The 18124-nt window shown below is 42.4% G+C and overlaps 1 protein-coding gene and 1 long non-coding RNA gene across 2 annotated transcripts in view; both read right to left on the bottom strand.

Annotated features, from left to right (window-relative positions):
- LOC112431961 (uncharacterized) overlaps positions 1-18124 on the bottom strand; it is a 107009-nt gene that overhangs the window by 76417 nt on the left and 12468 nt on the right. The gene's annotated exons all lie outside the window — the stretch shown is intronic.
- LOC101472926 (uncharacterized) lies at positions 1474-10299 on the bottom strand. The gene is made up of 4 exons (XR_003022800.2): positions 10241-10299; positions 3821-3886; positions 1764-1808; positions 1474-1685 (listed from the first exon to the last, which is right to left on the bottom strand). It is a non-coding gene; the product is annotated as an uncharacterized LOC101472926 (long non-coding RNA).

Here is an 18124-nt window from a genome sequence, read left to right as displayed (position 1 = left end):
CGTCTGAGGTGGTAGAGACGCTGTCGGGCCTTTTTCACCACGGTGTTGATGTGACAGGACCACGACAGGTCCTGCGTGATGTGAACTCCGAGGTATTTGAAGCTGTCCACTCTCTCCACTGGGCACTCGTTGATGACGGGGGTCTGGTAGTTCCTCTCCTGCTTAGTGCTGAAGTCCACTATCAGCTCCTTTGTCTTACTGACGTTTAGAAGGAGGTTGTTCCTCTGGCACCAGTTCTCCAGATTCCTAATCTCCTTCAGGTAGGCCGTCTCGTTGTTATCAGAGATCAGGCCCACCACGACGGTGTCGTCAGCAAACTTGATGATGGTGGTGGAGCTGGTAGTGGCCACATTTTAATGAATGTAAAACTGAAGTAATTCTGTTTGGCCCAAATCGTTCCTCTCATATCCCTGATGTTGACCTTGCTGCTCTGACCCCTCACCTGAAGAGCTCGATTACCAATCTTGGGTTAAAAATCGACTCTGCACTTACCTTTGATGGCCACGTGAATGTGGTGGTGAAATCGTCATTCTATCAACTCAGGCGTCTGTCGAAGGTTAAACCCTTTCTTTCAAGGCGTGACTTGGAGACTGTTGTCCACGCTTTTATAACCTCACGCTTGGATTATTGTAACTCCCTTTTAATAGGGGTTGGACCGGGCACTCTGACACGCCTGCAACTAGTCCAGAATGCTGCGGCACGGTTTTTATCTGGTAAAAGGAAATTTGAGCACATTACTCCGGTCCTGGCCTCCCTGCACTGGTTTCCAGTTGAATTTAGGATTCATTTTAAAGTTCTTTTATTTGTCATAATTTGTCAGGGCTGAAACTGAGAGGAGACCGAGCGTTCTCTATCGTGGCTCCTAAGCTTTGGAATAATCTTCCTCTTCACATTAGGCGATCAACATCAGTGATGGTTTTTAAATCCAGATTGAAAACGCATTTTTATTCACTGGCTTTTGACTCAGTGGTTAACTGACTTGTATCTTATTGTTTTCGCTATGTTTATTATTTTATCGTATTTATTATTCTTATGGTATCTATTATGTTTCTGTTGTTCAGCACTTTGGTCAGCCTTGTGTGTTTTTAAAGTGCTATATAAATAAACGATGATGATGATGATGATGATATATGGAGAGAGAGATAGATAGATAGATAGATAGATGAGGAACTGTCAGTCTGAAATTATTCACAGTATGAAGATAAAACCATGCATACCTCCATTAAACATACTAAAGTTACACTGCTGATTGTGAGTGGGTCAGGAAGTCACTGACTGTCCATTTACTACTACTAAGTTTGATGTGTTTAGGACAGCAAAGTACCAACCAGCAGCTCCATTATCAATTCACCCAGGACTACAGGACTCAGCTCTGTCTGAGACACATCAGGACCTCACAGGGACTGACTGACACAGGCTGTTAGATGTAACAAACACAGATTCAGACACATCTGGGATTCTTTTAAACAAACTTTTATTAAACACAGGTCCATCCTTTAATACATATATATGGATCCTTTAAAGTCATTCACATGTTTGTAGAAGAATGAAAACAGCAAAACTAATGATCCATGATCAACACTGACTAATTTAGATTCAGGAATAACTGATGATGCCTCAGCTCTGAAAGAGGAGCAGAGTGAAGGATGAAGGTCGTCCATCAGACCGAGTGTGTCCTCAGCTTCCTGTTCAGAGACAAACATCACTGATGTCAGCTGTTCACCTCTGACCTTTATTTAAATACTCCTGTATGTAAATGTTACCTGCTCTGACTGATGAGTACACAGCACATGGATCAGCTGACTGCTCTGTAACACACACACAGGGTTAGAGTATCACACACCTGTCTGTGTGTTTCATGTTTATTTTTTCCAGCATAGCTCAGTGGTGCTCCTCGCTCCCGCTAAAGGCCATTCGTGGATACTCTGCTTCTGTTAGGCTACGTTCACACTGCAGGCGAAAGTGCATCAAATCCGATTTTTTTGACCCTATGCGACCCATCTATCCGATCATGGTGTGACAGTGTGAACGGCACAAATCCAATATTTTCAAATCCGACCTGGGTCACTTTCGTATGTGGTGCTGAATCCGATACATATCTGATGTTCTAGAAAGCGACTGCTGTTTGATGGTCAAGTCGCATTAAATCCGTCTTTTATGTCACTGACACAAGACAGACGCTAATTATCAGCGCCAGAGGAGACATCGCGAACGCTTCCTGGCCATCCAGTGTAGATGTCAGTGAAACTCTTGGGAAGACAACGTTGGAGAAACGTGAACATTTTATTTGTACTGTATAATCTGCAGATTCTGACAGAAATCTGTAACTATTCTTTGAAGCACCGCTCCTCTAAAACAGCAATAAGGATCATTATTAGGTTATTTACATTATTATGTCAATAACAAAATAACTTAAAGCAAAAATTGGGAAACGTAAAGTCCGAAGTCTTTATATTAAGGCCATCAGTCAAACAATAGTTTGCTCTGGGTCTAAACAGAGCGCGTTGTGTGTGACGTCTTCTTTTGCGCATGCGGGCGCTTTGAGCGTTCACACTAGAGCGCGTTTGCTGTCGCATTTTATTTGTAGTGTGAACAAGCAGACAAAAACATCGGATTTGATCAAAAAATCGGAATTGAGCATCAAGACCTGCAGCGTGAACGTAGCCTTAGACACACCTCTGAGTCAGTGCAGATTATTATGTATGCCAAAGTAAAAGCAGCAGCTGTTCTAAACAAACACAGCCTAGAAGTAATGCTTTTACTCCTTCCACGCTGGACGACTGCAATTCATTATTATCAGGATGTCCAAAAAACTCACTGAAAAGCCTTCAGCTAATCCAAAATGCTGCAGCAAGAGTCCTGACAGGGACTAGAAAGAGAGAGCATATTTCTCCTGTTTTGGCTTCCTGTTAAATCCAGAATTGAATTCAAAATCCTGCTCCTCACATACAAGGTCTTAAATAATCAGGCCCCATCTTATCTTAATGACCTTGTAGTACCATATCACCCTATTAGAGCACTTCGCTCTCACTCTGCAGGCCTACTTGTTGTACCTAGAGTATTTAAAAGTAGAATGGGAGGGAGAGCCTTCAGTTTTCAGGCCCCTTTTCTGTGGAACCAGCTTCCAGTTTGGATTCGGGAGACAGACACTATCTCTACTTTCAAGATTAGGCTTAAACTTTCCTTTTTGCTAAAGCATATAGTTAGGGCTGGACCAGGTGACCCTGAATCCTCCCATAGTTATGCTGCAATAGACGTAGGCTGCCGGGGGATTCCCATGATGCATTCAGTTTTTCCTTTCCAGTCACCTTTCTCACTCACTATGTATTAACAGACCTCTCTGCATTGAATCATATCTGTTATTAACCTCTGTCTCTCTTCCACAGCATGTCTTTATCCTGTCTTCCTTCTCTCACCCCAACCAATCACAGCAGATGGCCCCGCCCCTCCCTGAGCCTGGTTCTGCCGGAGGTTTCTTCCTGTTAAAAGGGAGTTTTTCCTTCCCACTGTCGCCAAAGTGCTGCTCATAGGGGGTCATATGATTGTTGGGTTTTTTACAGTGTATGTATTATTGTTGGGTCGACCTTACAATATAAAGCACCTTGAGGTGACTGTTGTTGTGATTAGGTGCTATATAAATAACATTGAATTGAACTGAAATTGAGGGGTGTCCTGTGGGGGGTGCTCTGGGTGTCTGTCCCATTGCTTCAAACCATTCAATCCCAAAATATAAATACATCAATATTGATATGTATAAATAAAATTGAATTGACTTATGGTGAGTGCCATGCTTTGTCGTTATGGTGGTTACTATGGTTACCTTTCCTCTTGCCAGCTTTCTTCTTGCTTTTGATGACTACCTGACCATAAGCGACGTCCTCAGGACCTGAAAACAGAGAGATGGATGGAGTGACTCGAGACAGAGTTCGGTCACAGCCAATATCTACAAACAAGCTGCTCTGTGAGGATTTTCAGTGCTCAAGGTCATGGTTTTTTTTATTTTTATTATTATTATTCTTTTAAGATTTGCATTTTTTTAAATAGTTGAATTTTTTTGATCAGAGAAAATTTAGTAGGTTGTTTATAAAGTTTCTTTCCATATTCTTGAAGCAGGTTGTAGCTGTCGCATTGAAACATAAATATTATTATTATTATTATATGGTTCCTATGTTGTGTTGTCTCCATCTACTGGACTTGAGTATGGCGCTTGTATTTGAATTGTAATTTTATTTTGTTGATATAATATCTTTGTTTTTATTTCTTATTTAAACACAGTTTTTCCAGAGTGTTTGCTGGTGAAAAGAAGAAGGACCATGGCCCTTTATTCTACTCCAAACATGAAAAACCCTCAGGAGCAGTTATACAGATTGACCTTTAATTAGACTGTCTTTGTTTTCAGAGAGATAGATACAGAGATTGCAATAGAGAGATATATTATCTCTCTCTCTCTCCCCCTCATATATATATATATATATATATATATATATATATATATATATATGTATACACCTATTGTCTCGGGATGCATCACGCTGCCTTGCCTGGGGTTAGCGTCTGTTTCTGGGGATGAGGGTTGAGTGTGCTCCCTTACCTTCTCAAGGTAAGCTAGGTTAGCCTTCTTGTGTGAACTTTTCAAGTGCACTTTAAGGTTTGTGGGATTTTTTCCCCTTTAGAAATGTCCCTCATAATTTGTCTCCTTCCACTACAAGACACTTGCTTTATCCAAAACACAGTCATATTCAAAGTAATCCCAAATTGGACTCTGGCGCTTTCTTCCGACTTTTCCTGACATGATTCTGCGCGTGGACGGAGCAGCAACACAGACGACTCGACTAATGTACTGCCTCCTGCTGGCATAATGAGACACAGCAAGAAAAAACCTGGAAACTAAACTTCATTTTCACCCTTGACTATTGTATGACACGCACACATCAATGAAAACTAAACACATTTTTGCTATAAATTCAGTTAATTTTAGTTAGTTTTGTGAGCACTCATTACAGTTTTAGTTAGTTTTCCTTTTTTTGTTTTTATTTTTATTTCCGTTAACGAAAATGTTTTTTCACTTCTAATTTTCGTTAGTTTTCGTTAACGATAATAACCTTGGTCTTATGTTTCCTGTTTTATTTTGAAGAGGTCTTGTGTTTCTATGTTCACTGTATTTAGTTTTACTCTTTCCCTGCGAGTTCATTATGTTCATGTGGGTTGTGCTGTTTTGATAGTTATTATTTCCCTAGGTTTCAATTATGGTTATCACAGGTTTAGTTCTTGAAATATGGCTTCACTGTGTTCCATGTTGTGTCTACTGTGCCTTTCTGTACCATGTTTCAGGTTCCTATGTTCTGTCTCCCCAGTTGCTCTTACGTTTGCATGTCTAGAGTTCAGTCAGTGTGTTTCCTGTTTTGCTTTGAAGGTCCGTGTCTCATGTCAGTGTTTCTAGTTTTGCTTCCCTTGTCTCGTCCTGCCTAATTACTCCCAGCTGTGCTCTCCTTCTGTGTCTCATTCTCTCATTATCCCTCTGTGTATTTAAGCCCCGTGTTTCTCTTTGTCAGTGTTGTAGTCTCCCTCATGCTGCGTTTCCCTGTGTGTTAGTTATCCATGTCCAAGTTTAGTTTTGTTACATTTTTCGTGCCATTCTGCAATAAAGCAGCTTTTTGAGTTTGATTCCTGTGTGGTGAGTTTTGCGTTTGGGTCCTTCTCCTGCCTGTGTAACATAGTTAAATAGAGTTGAAGTTAAATCCCGCTAAATGGGACATTGGCGCCACCTACTGTTGAAAAAGTCACCCTGCAACATTCACAAAGGGCAAGGGATTCTGGGTAATACTCAGAATAATGGAGGATTCCTGCGAGGTAAGGAATGCGCAAATGTCGTGGGGAGGAGAAATCATATCGCAGGTTGTTAAAGTAATACAATCTGTAGATAACAGCAATGTTATGTTTGTCCATACTGCCTCCTGTTGTTGCTGTTACAGAGAGTTCCAGCAGGTGTCTCCAAGGTTTGGAGGCCTATCTCCCCCCACCACCACTTCCCCTGCCGGTGGCGGACTCCCTCAGGTGTCGGTGCGTTGGTGGTTCTTTGTGTCTGGGGGTGGGCGTCCGGGTACACACCGGCTCACTCCTTGGCGGCCGCTTATCGGGGCCTGGAGCCTGGGGCTCGCTCGGGCCACTTCGGAGGTGGGGTGCCCCCGGCCTCTCAGCCTGGGGCTCGGTCACTCAGGCACAGCTGGCTGCCGGCGGAGCTCACGGGCGCGTCACTGCAACTCCCCCTGGCTTCTGCTCCGCGGCTGCTGAGTGAACCCTCATCTGGGACTCTCCTCAGCTCTTGCTGGGACAGTGGCGCGGCTGCCCCTCTGTTGGTCTTCCTTGGTCTCTTGTGTTCTGGGGGCCTCTGGATGTCTGGAGTTTTGATCTCCTCCATACCTGCTTCATACCCTGGAGGACGGGGCTGTGGCTCCCCCACACCCTCTAGCAGATCGTTACATGAAGGAACCTTTGGAATGCAAGCATGCTGATCCACACAGGTATGCACACAGGTGTACACACGGGTGTGCGCTGTCTATCTTGCGTGCTGCACAATATCGTTTATTATTTAGTATCTACTGATACCTACTGCTAGCTAGTTTATTGTGATGGTGCTGTTTTTTTTTATTATGTTGCTCTTTGTTGTTTGCTTTCTCTTCTGTTTTTTTTTTCTCCATACAGGTGACCCAGGAGTTTAGTTTGTTTGTGTTTTTTTTTTTTTTTCTTTTTTTTTTTTTTTTTCTTTCTTCCCCCCCTTCTCACCCTCTCTTCTCCTCTTTGGTTTTCTTTCTCTCCCTCTCTTTCTTTCATTCTTTCTCCCTGTCCTATCCCCCAGTCATGTCTGTCCCGTTTGTAGCAACTGAAAATAAAATAAATTCATAATTATAATAAAGGTCAATCAAATGGACCAATATGGCAAGGCCATGATGATCCACTTGGTAAAATAAATCCGCTTGGCATCTTTCTTGGCCTTAAGACAACAATTCTGATGGTTAAAGATCCAAATGGGACAAAAAAAAAGAAAAAAAAAGAAAAAGTCACCCTGCAACATTCACAAAGGGCAAGGGATTCTGGGTAATACTCAGAATAATGGAGGATTCCTGCGAGGTAAGGAATGCGCAAATGTCGTGGGGAGGAAAAATCATATCGCAGGTTGTTAAAGTAATACAATCTGTAGATAACAGCAATGTTATGTTTGTCCATACTGCCTCCTGTTGTTGCTGTTACGGAGAGTTCCAGCAGGTGTCGCTGTGGTTCTCTCTGGGGATTATGTGTACTTCCGGTTACAAGTGTACGGACGTTCATGTTGGCTGCTAATAAACGCCTGGCATACAGTTACAGCGGACTGATTATTATAAGCAAACCTACATGGTGTCAGAAGTGGGATGTATTAGAAAGCCTGCACAGTCCAAGAAGAAAAGTGGAGCCGGTAAGGACGACGAAAAAAGCAATCACCGCACAACATGGCGGACGGATTCCGGCGCCCAGATCCTCTCATCTTTGACGGCAACGTCGCTGAAAACTGGCGTAAGTTCGAGCGCGAATATGACATCTTTATCGCCGCTGCCCACAATGACAAAAATGCTAAGACTAAGGCCTATATATTCCTCAATCTGGCGGGACCAGAGGCCATTGAAAGAGAGCGATCATTCACGTATGCCCCCGCAGTAATATCAGCTGAAGGCATAGTAGAAGTCGCCGCGGAATCGAGGGAAGACCTCGCATGTCTAAAGAGAAAGTTCAGGGAGATCTGCAACCCAGAGACCAATGTCATAATGGAGAGGCATAACTTTAACAAAAGACAACAGAAACCCGATGAAACCATTGAAGCATACGTGAGCACGTTAAAGAACATGGCCAGAACCTGCAGCTTTGGTGCACTACAAGACGAGCTAATCAGAGACAGATTAGTATGTGGTATAACCAGTGACAGTGTCAGACGTTCCCTGCTTAAAGAGACGGAACTCACTCTTGCCAAGGCGGTGCATATATGCCAAATAAGCGAGCTCACAGATCAACATAGCAAAGCCCTCTCTACACCAAAGCATATTACATCTGCTAGTGTGGACACTGTACAGATTAAACATGGCAAGTTCAAAAGGAAAACAAATAAACTTCTAACAAACATTCAAAATTGCAGAAACTGTGGCGGTTCGCATCCAGCCAAATGGGAGCAATGTCCTGCTTTCGGACAACAGTGTCACGTCTGCAAAAAATACAATCATTACAAAAAACAATGCAGATCAGCAAAACCACATCACAGAGGCAAGCAAGTGAACCAAATTTCAGAGGATGCTGACCCAGACAGTGATGGGACATTTTGCATTGAGCACCTAACAATGGAGGGTGAGAACAATCACAACAAAGAAGGATACTGCACAGTCAAAGTTTCTGATAAGGCCCTCAAACTAAAAGTAGACACTGGGGCAAAGTGTAACGTAATCTCACTAGACACTTACAGAAAGATCAGCAACAACGAAACCCTATTCAAGTCACAAAAACAGGTAAATCTTGTTGCTTTCGGAGGCACGAAGATCAAGACCATAGGCACAGTTACTCTCAAGTGCAAGCTAGCTGGACAGTTATATGACCTGCAATTCCAAGTTGTAAAACACGATGTGCAACCCATCATCGGATTAAAGGACAGCGTGCGAATGAAACTGGTTAGTTTCAGCAAGGAAGTCTACCAGATTGACACAGATCAGGATGAGACACTGGCGCAGAAAGTGCTTCATGAATACTCAGACCTGTTTAAAGATGAAGTCGGTGACTTACCTGTAACTTACTCAATGAAACTCACTCCAAACGTGTCACCTGTCGTCAACCCTCCAAGACGCGTTCCTGTTCCTATGCAGAAAAGAGTTAAAGAGGAACTCCAAAGAATGCAGGCCCTGGGAGTAATTGAACCAGTGGAGGAGCCCACGGAATGGGTATCCAACATGGTCGCAACACACAAAAAGAATACAGATGATGTTCGTATCTGCATTGATCCAAGGGATCTGAACAAGGCACTAATGCGACCTCACCATCCCATGCGAACTGTGGAGGAAGTAGCTGCTCAGATGTCGGGAGCAACCATCTTCTCAGTTCTGGATGCAAAGAGCTCCTTCTGGCAAATCAAACTAGATCCTGCCTCATCTCTTCTCACTACAATTTAAAATAGAAAGTAGCTCGTCCACAGAGGGACTGGTAGCTCCCCTTACGATAAGGGTTCAGATCGCGCGAACAGGTGTGAAATGTGTGTGTTTAGTTAGTTTGTTTGTTTGCTTGTTTTAATCAATTTTAAATCATGCTTTTTATTTGTTTTTGTTTCTAATGTCTCTGTAAAGCACTTTGAATCACCTTGTTGTTGAATTGTGCTATACAAATAAATTTGCCTTGCCTTGCCTACATTTGCAACACCTTTCGGCAGATTCAAATTCCTGAGGATGCCCTTTGGCATCAACACCGCTTCTGAAGTCTTCCAGAGAGCCATGGAACAAATATTCATGGGATATCCATGCGCAGTGATAGTGGACGACATCATAGTGGGAGGCAAAGGAATAGAGGAGCATGACAAAAATTTAAAAAAGGTTCTGGAGCGGGCCAGACAAGTAAAACTCAAACTGAATCCAAAAAAGTGCAAGTTCAGACTTAAAGAAGTGAGCTACGTGGGACACATATTCACTGACGAAGGACTAAAAGCAGATCCAACTAAAGTCTCCACGATCAATGAAATGCCACCACCAGAGGACAAGACGTCTCTCCAACGTTTCCTGGGAATGATCAACTACCTGGGCAAGTTCATCCCAAACTTAAGTGAACTGTCAGCACCACTTCGTCAGTTGCTTCACAAGGATGTGGTGTGGAGCTGGAACTCTCCGTAACAGCAACAACAGGAGGCAGTATGGACAAACATAACATTGCTGTTATCTATACAATCTGACCCGATTATTTTTGTTGTTTATACATCATTTGTTGTGGGTCATTTCTCCAGTCTTTATGTTGAACTGAGTGCACGTTTATGTGAGATTTATTTATTGGGAAGAGAGGAAACAAAATGGGAGCATAGTTAGCTAACTCTGTTGTTGCTTTCCCGTTTAGATTTTGTGCTGATTGCCCACGACATTAAAAAGAGAGCATTCTAACCATTGCCTTTTTGTTGTGAATGCAGACCAGAGAAGACACTACACAGAGGTCACACCTGCACACAGCCGAAACATGACATGTTCATGTGTACCTGAAGTTTGAGTCCTCACATCAGAGTAGACGGCTCGTAGATCAGCAGGATGTTTGTCTGGAATTTACAGACATTCATAGAGGCAGTAGTTTTCAGCCTTCAGTAGTACAAGCAGCCCTTTTAACATAGACTTAAGGAGTACAGTATGTGGCTACATGACATGCTTGTCTTATTTTGATGACAGCACACATGGTGACAGCCTACCTCTCCTGTTGGCTCTCTGCTTGATCGTGACATCAGCATAGGTCACATCCACAGGAGGAGGAGACGGGTTTTTACTTCCTGAGAAGAGAGGAGGGGGAAACACATGAACATGATTGTGGTGACCCTCAGTATGTGTGAAATCTGTGTTTAGGACTGATCTTTGTGGTCCTTGTTGTGTTAGCCAATGTTGGGAGACATTATGTTCAAAAGTAACTTATTACTTTACAACATAATTAAACATTTATACTAAGTGTTACTTACTGAGAAGATTAGCTAGTTAGAGTTTTTGCTTTCCCAAGACAATCATTTAGCTTGTTGACACTAACATGTTATTACAGACTGAAGTACTCTGTGATGGATATGATGGACTCTATGAAGAAACGTTTTTAATATAATGTACATATTCTAGGAATTAGCTGGAGCTCTTCTGCCTTGCTCTACGATAAATCCTAAAGAAGTGAAAGGTGATGAAATGTAATGTCACCAATTTATTCTTTTTACACTACATTGTGACATCTTCCACACTAAAAGAATAAACTGAGATATAATATAGATTTATGTGTCAGGGGCGGCCCAAATACACATTTTATTTTGAAAGGTCACAGAGTAAATTGAAGAATCACTGAGCAGCATCACTGGAGTATACATTCAAACCCACCATGACTGCATGTTTGGATGAGTAAAACCCACTGATCTGGACAGAGGTGACCCAGTCAGTTCATTTTTATGTAGGTTCAGAAGGTCAGCACAGTAATCAGATTACACCTGTTCATAACAGGTGAGTGAGAGCTTTCATACCTTTAAGTTTACTGCAGAGGAACAGAAACAAAACCAGAACTAGAACCAGGAGAAGCCCAGAGACCAGACCTGCTACAATGGGGACCACGAGAGAGGGAGGAGGAGAAGTACAGGGAGGACACGTAAGACCAGTTTCTACAGGAGGAGCAAAGTTTGTGGAGGTGCTTGGAGGAGGAGGACAGTGAGGAGGAGGAGGATGGATGATTTTGGGAGGATCTGCAGGAGAGATGATGAAGATGGTTCAGTCAGTTTATTATCAGGTCACATTGTTACATCATTTTTTAAACAGGAAGTGATGTCAGTGTTCTGACCTCTGACCCTCAGAAAGCTCTTAGGAGAATTTCCACCCTCATCAGTAGAACACCAGTAGAGACCTTCATCAGCCTGTGTGATGTTAGTGATGATGTGCTTTGGTTCAAGACCATGACGACTTCCTTTGATGAAGAAATAAGCTTCGACCGTGTCACCCTTCCTCAGTCTGCAGCGCAGAATGACATCACTTCCTGTCCTCACAGGAAGTGCAGGGATCTCCAGGATGACAGCTTTATCTGACCATCAGAGACAAACAGAGTTAATGAGAGCAGAGTCACACAGAGACAGAGACACAGCTGGAACATCTCACCTGTAGTTTCTGATTGGACACTGAAGGAGACGTTGTCACTCTGCTGTCCAGAGGAGTCCTCACACCAGAAGGTTTCACTGGGAGCAGAAATATTCACAACACAGTAGGAACCAAGAAGCCTCCCAAAGCCTGCAGCTGCTCCACAGTCCTCAGTGAGTCCTCCTCTGGTCCTCTTCACTGTCCATCCATCAGCTGTCTGTCCATCATCAACACAACTCAGGTACACTGAAGAAGATCCACTGAAGACCTGCTGAAGGTTTGGACCAACAGACAGAGACACTGGAGGACACACACACACACACACACACACACACACGCACACACGCACACACACACACACACACAGTAAGTGTGTTTGTTTTCTTGTTGGAGTCTCACTGATGGTTTTCACTTCATCTACTCACCTGCAGAAACAGTCGGTGCAGACAGCAGCACACACACACCTGCAACAGGAGGACAGAGGTCACTAAAGGTCAGTGGCTCCTCCACCACCTTGTTTACTGCACAGGTGAGGAGCATCTTTCTCTGTGTGAATATGACCAAACAGATAAGCAGATGTTTGTGACAGTCACACTGAGGGAACTGCAGTCATTACAAAATCACATTAAAGTTAGAACAGTTATGAGGGAGGTGAGTGTGAGCAGAGACAGAACGGAAATGAATGAATGTTAGCTCAGAATTGAACATGTTTTAACACCTAGATTAGACCAAAAAAAAAAAAAAAAAAAAATGATGGACACCTAAACACTGCATAATCATTCTCAACACCCTGGAGGACAGCTGAGAGAATTTAGATGCTCTCCAACATTAGATTAGATAAAATTTTATTAATCTCTCAGGTGGGTTCTTCTGGGAGTTTCTGTTTCCAGTAGCACAGCACCAACAGAAATTGTAAAAGAATGTAAGCAGAACTAGAAATATACCATATACAGTAGCTTGCAAAAGTATTCAGCCCCCTTGAACTTTCCCACATTTTGTCACATTACAGCCACAAACATGAATCAGTTTTATTGGAATTCCATGTGAAAGACCAACAAAGTGGTGCACACGTGAGAAGTGGAACCAAAATCATACATGATTCCAAACATTTCTTACAAATCAATAACTGCAAAGTGGGGTGTGCGTAATTATTCAGCCCCTGAGTCAATACTTTGTAGAACCACCTTTTGCTGCAGTTCCAGCTGCCAGTCTTTTAGGGTCTGTCTCTACCAGCTTTGCACATCTACAGACTGAATCTTTGCCCATTCTTCTTTGAAACAGCTCCAGCTCAGTCAGATTAGATGCACAGCGTTTGTGAACAGCAGTTTTCAGATCTTGCCACAGATTCTGGATTGGATTCAGATCTGGACTTTGACTGGGCCGTTCTAACACATGGATGTGTTTTGTTTTAAACCATCCCATTGTTGCCCTGGCTTTATGTTCAGGGTTGTTGTCCTGCTGGAAGGTGAACCTCCGCCCCAGTCTCAAGTCTTTTGCAGACTCCAAGAGGTTTTCTTCCAAGACTGTCCTGTATTTGGCTCCATCCATCTTCCCATCAACTCTGACCAGCTTCCTGTCCCTGCTGAAGAGAAGCCCCCCCAGAGCATGATGCTGCCACCACCATATCTGACAGTGGGGATGGTGTGTTCAGAGTGATGTGCAGTGTTAATTTTCCACACATAGCGTTTTGCATGTTGGTCTCATCTGACCAGAGCAGCTTCTTCCACATGTTTGCTGTGTCCCCCACATGGCTTGTGGCAAACAGGACTTCTTATGGTTTTCTGTTAACAATGGCTTTCTTCTTGCCACTCTTCCATAAAGGCCAACTTTGTGCAGTGCACGACTAATAGTTGTCCTGTGGACAGATTCCCCCACCTGAGCTGTAGATCTCTGCAGCTCGTCCAGAGTCACCATGGGCCTCTTGGCTGCATTTCTGATCAGCGCTCTCCTTGTTCAGTCTGTGAGTTTAGGAGGACGGCCTTGTCTTGGTAGGTTTACAGTTGTGCCATACTCCTTCCATTTCTGAATGATGGCTTGAACAGTGCTCCGTGGGATGTTCAAGGCTTGGGAAATCTTTTTGTAGCCTAAGCCTGCTTTAAATTTCTCAGTAACTTTATCCCTGACCTGTCTGGTGTGTTCTTTGGACTTCATGGTGTTGTTGCTCCCAATATTCTCTTAGACAACCTCTGAGGCCGTCACAGAGCAGCTGTGTTTGTACTGACACTAGATTGACCGCTTGAGCGGTCAGCAAAAGTCGACTTCCCCCATCACCCACTCATTCACAAAAATTCCCTCGGGACCTGAACAGCTGATATAGCAATCACTATTACTAATACCGACACCACGTGACCCAAAGCTACGCCTATCCACAACAGTGTATTTTGTGAAACAGAAGAGGAGGATCTGGACCATCTATTCTTTTTGTGCAATTTTATACAAATATTTTGGTTGGATTTTCATACCTGGCTCTATTCCAGTGGGATTCAAATTACCCCGTTTACCTTTAATATGATAATGTTTGGAGTGTTTTTGAAAGAAAAGAAAGCTAATTATGGTGTTAATGTGTTATTAATCTTGTGCAAGCAATTTATACATAAATGTCGTTTTTTTGAAGACCAAACCAACACTAGCTTACTGGAAAAACGACTTAAACCTGTTTGTTAAATCTCTGACTTTAGTTAAAAAGAAAAAGGCTGCTTTTTTGTTTCCTTTTTGGAAGACTTTGATTTAGTGAGTTAATAATCTGTTAAGTTATGTGACCCCATCTTTATAGTGTATTTTTCCTATATATGAAAGTTGCTAATATGTAAGGAATGTCTACATTCAAAGGAACTACTTCCTCTTCCGCCTTTCATAGTCATGTGCGAAATACGGCTGTATAAATGTCTCGCAGCCCCTTGGCGTGCGCACTCACAACAATGGCTGAGCGTAATTGTGCGGATGTATTTTACCTCCACAAACAGCTGAGACGTGGTTTGCGATACATGTGGCAAAAAAGTGAGGTGTTGTGGCCATACTTCCCAACCTTGAGACCTCAGAATAAGGGAGACATTCAAAAGGGCTGTTGGGGGTGATAAATAAATTTTACAGTGTTTATTTATCGGATAAAATACGTTAAATGTCACCGTTATTATTGGCCAGTCCAAATTCAGAGGCTGCTTCCACCTGAGGACCCGGCCTTCGCGGTCTAAAGAAAGCTGGGTAGTACGTCACGAGCTCCCTCGGTGGAGTGAAACTCTGCCGTCTGCTCCTTGCTATCTAAAATATAACCGGGCGCTGACGTAAACTCTGGACCGTCTCACACTTCTGTTTAATCAGTTTTCTGTTTAACGTTTATTCAGCTGTGTGAAAACCAAGGAGGAACCCTCTCGATGGATTAATAAAGTTAAATTAAATTTAATCTAATCTAATAACTTTAATTTCAGCCAAACCGATTTACTCACGAACAAATAAAACACTGAAAAAGCCAAACAATAACATTTTTAAGTTATCAAAGTGACTTATATATCATGTTTAACCCGAGTAGCGAAAGACCGCGGGGGTTTGAAGACGATGTGTCGGTCGGCTCAGATATTTGAAGTTTACACAGCTACATTCTGAAAACCTGAAACCTGAAAATATGTTAAAAGTTTTTTTGCGACCCAGAAAGAGAAATAAGAGTAATATTAAAACTAAGTAGCTGCCGTCATATTTGGAAACTGGAATTGGCTGGGCCGCGCTATGAATTCTGCGATATCGTTTTTCAATTTTGTTGTCCGGGTGGAAAATCAGGAGATTTCCGGGAGGGGCACTGAAATTCGGGATTGTCCTGGAAAAATCAGGAGGGTTGGCATGTATGGTTGTGGCAACATCACTAACCTTGTCAAACACCTCAGAGTAAATCATATCACAGAACATGACGAGCGTATGTTGAGGTGAACTGAAGAGGAGGACAGGGACAGGTGACGTCTCTCACGGAGTCCTTTAGTGCTGCAGGCAGGCAAGGTGTTCAAATAGCACAACTTCAGTTTTTTTTATTTCTATATGATGAACTCTCCATTATTAAGTGATAAGAACAAGAAATCTGGTGTCTTGTAATCATTATGATGCTATAATTTGAGATACAATAAATAAAATACGTTTTTGTGCAAAGTATCGGTATCGGATCAGTATCGTCGATACCACCCTGAATATTACTTGGTATCGGATTGGAAAGGAAATCAGTGGTATCGCACATCACTAGAAATCACTGTAAATAAACGCACTGTCAGTTTTTGTAAAGGTCTCCTGGTCTGCGCCTGAGTCCGCCAACAAAACCCTGTCAGGAGAGCATTACAGTGCATCGTTTAACTGTATAAAAAGTGAATCATATAAGAACAATTCTGACATGAGTAATGACACAATAAGTGTAAGGACACATGAAGTATATGAAGTCATAGGTTATCTGATAATAAAGCTTGTGGTTTGGATCACATCACTGCAGAACATTTAAAACATGCTAGTTTAAGGCTAGCTCCTCTTCTAGCACTCTGTTTCACTGGGTTTATGATTCATGGCATATGATGATGATGATGATATACCTTTATTAATCCCACAAGGGGAAATGTCATATCTTACCATATATTACCAGACTCAATGCTGTGTATTTTACTGGTATCAGTTATAAAGGACACCACTGCAAAAGTGAGCTGTTTGGATAATTACAGGCCGATTGCACTAGCCAGTATTTTATCTAAGGTGTTAGAAAGAATCTTGTTTGACAGAGTTAGTGTGTTCATCTCTTCTCTGGATAATCAGTTTGGCTTCAAACCAAAGCACGGCACTGACATGTGCATATATGCACTCAAGGAAATAGTCAGGTTGTATAAAAAATTAATCTGTCCTCATGTGTTTCATTGATGCCTCTAAGGCTTTTGATCGAGTGAACCACAGAAAACGTTTTGATAAACTGAAGACACGGGGAGTTCCTCAATACATGGTGAGGATTCTCTCTTACTGGTACGCTCATCAGAACATGCAGGTTAAATGGGGAAGTAGTATTTCTGCCCCTTTGGTGTCAGCAATGGTGTCAGACAGGGTGGGATTTTGTCTCCAATTTTATTTAATGTATATGTTGATGATTTGTCCATACAGCTGAGAGCCTGTAACACTGGGTGTATATTAGGTAAAGCACTGATAAATCATCTCATGTATGCAGATGACCTGGTTGTTTTTAGTCCAAGCAGTGCTGGGTTACAGGAGCTTCTTTATGTCTGTACTGAATATGGTGTGCAATATGACATAAAGTACAATGCTGTTAAAAGTGCTGTCTTGATATGTAGAACCAAGCAGGTAAATTTCCCTTTGTTTAAACTGGCCCCAAAAAACTCTTGAAGTTGATAAAAAGGTGAAATACCTCGGTCACTTTATTACTGAGCAAATGAATTATGACATATACAGACAACGGTTTAAGCTCTATGTGCAGGCAAATACTATTGCACGCAAATTCAGCTTTTGTTCACTTCTAGTTAAAGTGGCTTTGTTTAAAGCGTACCGCACACCGCTATATACTGCCCCCTTGTGGTCATCCTACAAACAATGTAGCATGCAGAAGCTGCACATTACATATAATGATGCAGTGAGAATTCTTTGTAGGATAACTAGAGGGGGTAGTGCCAGCCAGATGTTTGTAGCTGTGCGTGTTTGGACTTTTAAAGCACTTTTGAGAAAGTTAATGTTTTATTTTAGAGAACAACTGGATGGTTCTAGTAAAAGTATAATTTTAGCACTCACAGATCTGACAGTGAGTGGTTCCCATTACTCATTCAGTCTGAGAAAGCACTGGTTGAAGTGTTTGTGTATTAATTGATATTTTTTAGGTAATTGTATTTTATGTATATTATTATTTTATATTTTTAAAAATGTTTCTTTTTCTTGTTTTTTTATGGACATGAAGCCTCACCAGAGAGTACAGCTTCATGCTGACCACAGAGCTACCCTTCCTGATTAGTTTCTCCCGCCTGGATGAGTCTTTCTTTGCTGTGTTGCTCCTCCAGCACACCACAGCATAGAAAAGTACTCCATCAAACACCGACTGGTAAAACATCCTCAGGAGCTTCCTGCAGATGTTAAAAGACCTCAGCCTCCTGAGGAAGTACAGTCGGCTTTGGGCTTTTTTGTACACGTGCTGCGTGTTGCATGACCAGTCCAGTTTGTTCTCCACCCACAGCCCGAGGTACTTGTATGTGTTGACCACCTCCACCTCCTGGAAGATCTGCGCAATATCGTTTCACGGTATGCAGCAACACACTGTATGAATTTGC

Source organism: Maylandia zebra, linkage group LG3 (assembly GCF_041146795.1).
Source record: "Maylandia zebra isolate NMK-2024a linkage group LG3, Mzebra_GT3a, whole genome shotgun sequence".
In the NCBI taxonomy this organism is placed as follows: domain Eukaryota; kingdom Metazoa; phylum Chordata; class Actinopteri; order Cichliformes; family Cichlidae; genus Maylandia; species Maylandia zebra.
This window is presented reverse-complemented; position numbering and strand designations above follow the sequence as displayed.